Consider the following 7,585-nt stretch of genomic DNA (forward strand, 5'->3'; position numbering starts at 1 on the left):
AAAAATAGGTTATTCTGATTCTGTCCACACTTTTTTCTCTCAGGTTTTGCCAATTTTCTGTACTCATTACTTCTTGTTTCTCTTCCACCCTCTCCCTGTCCCTTTCCCCATTCCTTGTCCCTCCTGATGCAGCTTTACCTGACACCCACTATCATACTCAACCTACCTTATAGCTTTTCTTTTTTTGTGGGGAAATGGGATGAGATATTTTAAACTCTCCTTGGTAGAAAGAAGCATATGTTCTGATCAATATTTCCCAACCCTTTGACTCAGTGGCTTCTTGGGGACTTGTTTTAATATTTGAAACTACCATTTAATGCAGGTAGCATCATCCCACTTCTTCACCAAGTTGGGGCTGAACAGAGACATTAAAAAATGGGAATGATAACATCTAACCTGGCAAAACAATGTAGCATCAGACTATTTGTGTGGTGCCTGTCCTACTGCTATATACAAAGGTCTGAATTACGTGGTAAGATAATTGTAGATTAAACACTGTGCCTTGGAGTTACTATGTACAAAATAAAGTGGAGTAAAGAGTGATTCCCTTGAGCACAGAATAACACCATTGCCAGAAAAATTAAATCCTGAACCTTGAGATTCAGCTTTCCCTTGTAATGTTCACCCCAAGTGCACTTGTTTCTCTTTCAGTGGGTTTCTCTTTCCTGCTCAGTGTCCTCTGAGAAACCATCGTCTTCAGGTAGTTTGCTGAAAGCCACCAGCCCTCTAAGCAGGGAGTCAAAGTCCAGGGTGGAAATTGGACTGTCAACGATGGGGCTTGTGGGTGGTCTCCCGAATTCCCCTTCAGTGTTCTTTCTGGTACATCATGTGAGCTGTAATGTCTACTTTATATCTATTTGGTCTGGAATACAATCAAATGCTTTAGGTTGCTCCACAGTGGGAATGTGCATGCACATTCATGGACAGCAATCTTTTATACACAAAGGCACATAGTTTTCAACTTCAGAGTGTACACACTTTTATCTTTCTAATTCTATTACCCACAAACACCTGATTCTGCTACCAAACCTCTCCACACCACTGCACAGGTGTGTGTGATCGAATTAGGCAGGGCAAGACAGATGGTCCAGTTAATCATAAACACTACTCTCAAGACATGGGCAACCCACTCACCATTAAACAGGATGGACAGCCATTACTCAACTATCGTGTTTACACCCCAAATGAAAACACCTTATACATTTTCTCCTTTGCAGATTTGTTGTTTTATTAATGTACTGTCTCTACCATCTAAATACACCCCAGGACAGCAGAGTTGGAAATTCTCTCAAACAACTTATATTTGGACTTAGGGTGTACTATAAACATGTAGCTATTTTGTAAAACTTAGATGACATATTTCCCCATTCCGGTTATACTTAATTTTCACTGATGGTGAAAATCTCTATTTTCTGAGCACAAATACCACCTGAAACTGGAAGAGGTGGCTCAGGATTGTACCGAGTGCAATTGGAAAATGAGGTGAATAAAAAATTTGCCCTGGACAGAAATTTCTATTTTTTGTGGTGGTAGAAAAAGAACTAAGAAAGATGGTGATAATTTATCACTTTTTTAATCACAAAGCATGAATTTATTTTCTTGATTTTTTTATTATAGGAACATTAACAACTTATTTTTCAACAACTTATTACAAAAATAACACATACTTTATAAAAAACCACAAGTAAGCCCATCTAAATATTCACCTCAATTTAAAAATATATTGGAATTAGATCTGTACTGAAGAATCTGTAACATATATTGAGAGTAATACCCCTGGGGAGGGATTGCTTGTATAGTAATTTCATTTTTATGTTTTCTTAGGAGGGAACCAGTGAGTTGCTTTAAAAAATACTGTTGATTTAGATTTGTGTGGAAGATAACTGTAAAGTACTTGAAAAAGAAGAAAAAACAAAAACTGAAAATAGTCTTAAAAACTTAGAAATGGAATACTCTGGTCTTGTCCCAAATTCTTTAAGCTCTTTTTTTTTCTTTGAAGAACCAAATGGGAAACCAAATGGGAACCAAACCAAGTGGACATCACACTCTGGGTGTGTGCCACCGACATAGTTCTAACCTCAAATGAAACTCAAAGAACAGGCATAAAGGTACATGTGAATATTTTAAGTGACAACAAACATTTTAAGGTGTGTTTGTATTGTCTCTTTCTCTCCTTTAATGGACTGTTTTGGACAACTCATCCTAATCTTTTTACCTTTCATTCCATACAATAGTAGAAAACACAATGCAGTCAACTTCAGGAAAATGTTATCACTTTTGGTTTTCTTAATTAAACTTTAAGATTTTTTAAAAAAAAGATGAAATGTTTTATGGTAAGGTAATTGTAGATTTACATACAGCTGTAAGAAATAATGCAGGGAGAGTCTGTGTACTCTTCACTCAGTTTCCTGCAGTGGTAACCCCTTGCAGAACTGTAGTAAAACATAACTGGATACTGACAAAGATGTAGTCAAGACAGAACATTTCACCACTGCAAGGATTCCTCATGTTGCCCTACTTTCTGCTTCCCCCCGTTCTGCCTTAATCCCCGACAGCCACTAATCTGTTCTTTGTCCTTTAATTTTGTCACTTTAAGAATGTGATATAAATGGATTCATATAGTATGTAACTTTTGGGGGTTAGCCTAATCCTCTGGAGATGTATCCAGGTCGTCACCTGTATCAATAGTTCATTCCTTTTCATTGTTTAGTAGTCCATGGTACAAATTTACTGCAGTTTCTTAACATTCACCTACGGAAGGACATTTCAGTTGTTTCCTGTACTGGGTTACTATGAATATAGTAGTTATAAACACAATGTACAGGTATTTGTATAGCATAAATTTTCATTTCTCTGAGATAAATGTCTGGAACTATATTTGTTGGATTGTACTGTAGTTGTGTACTTGATTTTTAAGAAACTGATAAACGGTTTTTTAGAGTGGCTGTACTATTTTTTATCCCCACCAGTGATGTATGAATAATCCATACCATTGTTGACATTTGATGATGCCACTGTTTTTCAAATTTTCACTATTCTGATTGGTGTGTAGTGCTATCGTTGTGGTTTTAATTTACATTTTTTTTGATGATTAATAATATTGAGGATCTTTTTATGAGCTCATTTGCCATCTCTACGTCATTTGTGTCCTTTGTCCATTTTCTAATTGGATTGGATATGTTTTTACCATTGAATTTTGAAAGTTCTTTATTCTAGATATTCACCCATTGTCAGATTTATGATTTGTAAATATTTTCTTGCAAACTGTGGCTTGCTTTATCATTTCCTTAATAGGTAGAGACTTTGCCAAAGCAGACTGAATGTCTCCCTTGGGGAGCTCAGAGATCAGCAGAGAAAATGGAAGAATGGGACCAATTAAATTTACTTCCAAAGCTTATTTTTGATGTAATGTGCCCTTGCATCTCCATAGAACTTTTACAGAGGGTAAATGTAATACAGATATTTTCTAAAAAGTGATGTATTAGTCAGAGCTCTCCAGAGAACCAGCCATGTAATATGAAAAATAGAGACCTTTATTGAAGAAGACACAACCTATTAAGAAACATTGTACATAGGACCATGATGTCTCAGTCCCCTTCAAAGTAGGCATTTTGGGACCTCACACAGTTCTTCCAGCATCTCATCCACTGTTCAAAACGCTCTGCAAAATCCTTTGTAGGAATTGCCATCAGCTGTCCCGTCATGTTTTCCTGAGTCTCATGGCAGCCTGAAATCTCTTTCCTTACAGTGATTTCAGTTTTGGAAAAAGGCAGGAGTCACAGAGCCCCAAATCTGGGATGAAGGAGGGCTGAGTCATCTGGGTGATTTGATGTTTTGCCAAAACACTCTGCATGAGACATGATGCATGAGCACATTGTTGTGATGAAGCTGCCAATCACCAGGAACCCAAAGCTATGGACTTCTGAATCATCTGAATAGTTTTGGCAGAGGAATGTTCAAGCTTAATGTAAAATTTGAAACAAAAACAAACTAAGCAAACAACTAGAACAGGAACAGTACTACAGAAATGGAGATCACATGTAGGGTTAACAACAGAGGAGTGGGAGGAGGAGAGAGGGGGGAAGGTACAGAGAATAAGTAGCATAGATGGTAGGTAGAAAATAGACAGGGGGAGGGCAAGAATAGTATGGGAAATGTAGAAGCTAAAGAACTTATGACACATGGACGTGAACCAAAGTGGGGGAATGTGGGTGGGAGAGGGTGTGCAAGGTGGAGGGGAACGAAGGGGGAAAATGGGACAACTGTAATAGCATAATCAATAAAATGTATTTAAAAATTAAAATTCAAAAAAATGATGCAGACTTCTTGCTCTATTCACTCAGTCATTTTGAATGTGAGGGCCACACACTGCACATGCTCACTCAACAAATCTACTGCCCCCACTGACTAGTACAGTGAATTGCCATTGTTCACATGTGCTCATTCCAGTCCACTCCCCTTGGCTGCCAGGTCACATCGATGTCATGCAAACCATTCTTGTTACAATGGTTGGACTTTTTCTGGACAGACCTGGTATATACACATATATATCAGCTTTAAACATTGCAATGTCATGGCATATTAAAAGTTTTCAGTATATTATTTTGGGTTCCACAGAAAAACAAAAGCAGATATTGTACTCTCCCATAGCATCACCTATATTCTGCACAGGCAGGCTGTAGGTACTTAGAAATAAGGTGTAGCTAAACATGTGTCTAAACACAGGGATGGTGCTGGTAAATGAACCTATAATGAATGTGGTGTAGCCAGGTGAGCATCAGGTGGTCTATGAAAGGTGGAAACAGACACGTCTTTTGACATACGTTCCTTCTCCACGGTGATGGCTGTTGCAAGTGTAGAAGGTTTTCTGTGTCCACAAGGGCTGCAGGTGCACTGATGGCAAGTATGAACCGTGTGGCCTCCAATCACAGGAACCTTGTTATTTCCTCCCATCATGACACCACCTGTATTATGGACAGGTGGACTCCAGGTGATTGGGTATAAGGTGGAACCAACAGTGTATCCAAGCACTGGGGTGGTGCTTGTCTCTCCTGCTATAGCAGCCTTGCTGCAACCAGGTAGGTAGATCCCAAGTTGTATGGACAAAATGACACACAGAAGCAGTGTTACGTGCTTTCCCAAGTGTATCTCTATTGTTAATGCTCTGGATGCCTGGGAATGAGTGGGGCCTGGGGTGGACATACCGACCCCATATCTCCCACCATCCATGGGAGCTGTAGGTCTCACAATCACAAGTGGGCCTGGAGATGTAGCAGCAAACTGTGAGCTTATTGTACCCAATGTTAGGCATTCTGGTGGCGACTCAAAAGCTAGCAGTAGTGGATGTGTCAATGCGGAGAATACCTGGGTTGTCATCAAAGGCCAGCTGGGTGTTGTCAGTGGTTTCCGATATGGAATCTGCCAACTGCAAACCAGCACCACCTGAGTGCACTATTCTGCCTCTGGCTGGCTAGGCCTACAGCTTGTGCTGGGGCTACCACATTTCCCAACAGTAAAGAGTGTCCAGGCTGCTGGCCATCGTTGGCCCCAGATGTGGGCTGAGAGGTGGTTCCTGGGTCCAAGGGAAGGTTGGAAACTTGGGTCCCTCTGCTGACTGACTTTTTAGGTAAATGGGTGGAGGCATCAGTCAAGTTAACTGTTGTCATTGGGTGGTGTGTTCTCAGGATTAGGAGGTGGCATGTATAACGGGGACTGGTTTTCTCTGGAAACAGGGGGAGACAGGAAAATCAGTGTGGGACGGAGGAGTGGTGCCCATTGCCTTGGGGTCAACAGGCTTCTTTGGAGGGTCCTTCCAGTTCACCAAGGGGAGAATCTCCTGAGGGGAGCACATGTCCTTTCCCTTTTGGTAAGGGACACCACCTCCTTGCTCCATGTGAAAGCCAGATGGTAGAGGCACACAATTGCAGTGGAACAGCTTGTGATCAGGGAAGAAGGCAGATGGCAAGGTGGCCAGTAGGCCATGTACAGCATCATCACACTGGATGGGGAAAACCACTGGATGTTGGCCACTGGGCCAGGGGAGGCACGGAGATGAGACACAAAACTTACAGGACAAATTACCCACCTAGAGCCACTTGGGTGTCAAATGAAGCCGAGAATAGAGTAGAAACTGGGAGGGCTTCTTCTTAGCTTCCCACTCCTCTCAATGTCTAGCACACACTGAGCTAACTCCAGTCAGGTGCTGGTGGTGTCTCCTCTGGCACATCACAGAGGAAAGTGTGACGTGGGAAGGAGCATGTCCTTAGGCTCCAGGTATGTGTGTGTGGGGAGGGGTGCATTAGTCCAACACAAAGCCAAAGGAAAAGGGCAAGGCCTTGGCAAACAGCTGGTCCAGCTCTTCTTGACTTCCTAATACCTGGGGCCTCCTTCAGGGTGGGGGGGGGGTTTGCAAGTGTTTGGCACCAGATGGGCCACCATGCAGACTGTTCAGGACCAGAGGCTCCAGCTGCCGGAGCTCACCCAGCCTGGCCTGAAGGCCAGAGCCTGCTCAAAGCCGAGTGCTGGAGGCACCCAGCTTCTTCCCGGATGGAGCCCAACTCCCCCGGACTACCTCCCCAACTTCTCTGTGAGACCTGGAGTCAGGTCCACTTTCTCCAGGGCCACCCTGGTCACCAGTGTCACCAGCCAGGTGCAAAAGTTTCTGAGGAGTGTATGAGGAGGTGCTGCATCCTGTTATGTCCCTTCCTGGCAGACAGGTTTTTCCCTCACTTCTCTTTAGAAACTGGGTGAGGCAACATTTAAACCTTGGACCCGTCCTCAGGTCATATGGTTGGCAGCGGCTCAGCCAGGATTCGAACCTCACTCGTGTGAACACAGCTCCTGCTCTGGACTATGGTGTTTCCTTAATGAAATCCACATTTTTTAGCTGTGTGAGGATTTTCTGTTATTGAAGGCAACTATGGTACCTTCCTGGACAATTTTAGTTTATTTTTCATTGGTTGCTTTACTGAGCCTAATCAAATGTATTTGCTTTGCAGAGCTGCAGTGGATTAATCCTGGATAAGTAATTTGGAAATGTTTTTATTCATTTCTATGGAAACCACCTATTTGGATTTTCATACATCAAGATCATAGAGATTTGTCCCAGTCCAATTGCAATCTTAGTTACAGCAGTGTCGGCTTACATATCAAGGGCACAGTTTTGCTCTGATGGCCCTTCAGAAATCTGTAATTGGTATGGAACACTGACGCGAACAGAATGTGTCTTAGAGGTCCTGTGACTTAGGCTTGTGCAGATTAGTGGAATCTTTTTTGATGGAACAAGCCCTTTGGAATTGATTAACACTATCTGCCTCTCCCATTAACTACTCACTTCTCACACAATTTCTTTGGTCTGCCTTTGCTTGCATTTTTAAGAGTCAGACCTGAATCTGAGAGTCTAGTTGATTTCCAAGGTGATATATACCAGACATATTCCTTGACTTTTTACCTCCCCAAAGGGCTTTTCCTGTGTGTGTCTACTTTGGGATGAAAGATAATTTATGTATTTCCTTTCCACAGAATAAACCTCTATCTTTTTATTATCAGAATATGTCATCCTGCCAATAACCTCACTTTGCATCTC

The sequence above is a fragment of the Phyllostomus hastatus genome, unplaced genomic scaffold (genome assembly GCF_019186645.2).
Source record: "Phyllostomus hastatus isolate PE091 unplaced genomic scaffold, TTU_PhHast_1.1 phas_contig_80, whole genome shotgun sequence".
Lineage (NCBI taxonomy): Eukaryota > Metazoa > Chordata > Mammalia > Chiroptera > Phyllostomidae > Phyllostomus > Phyllostomus hastatus.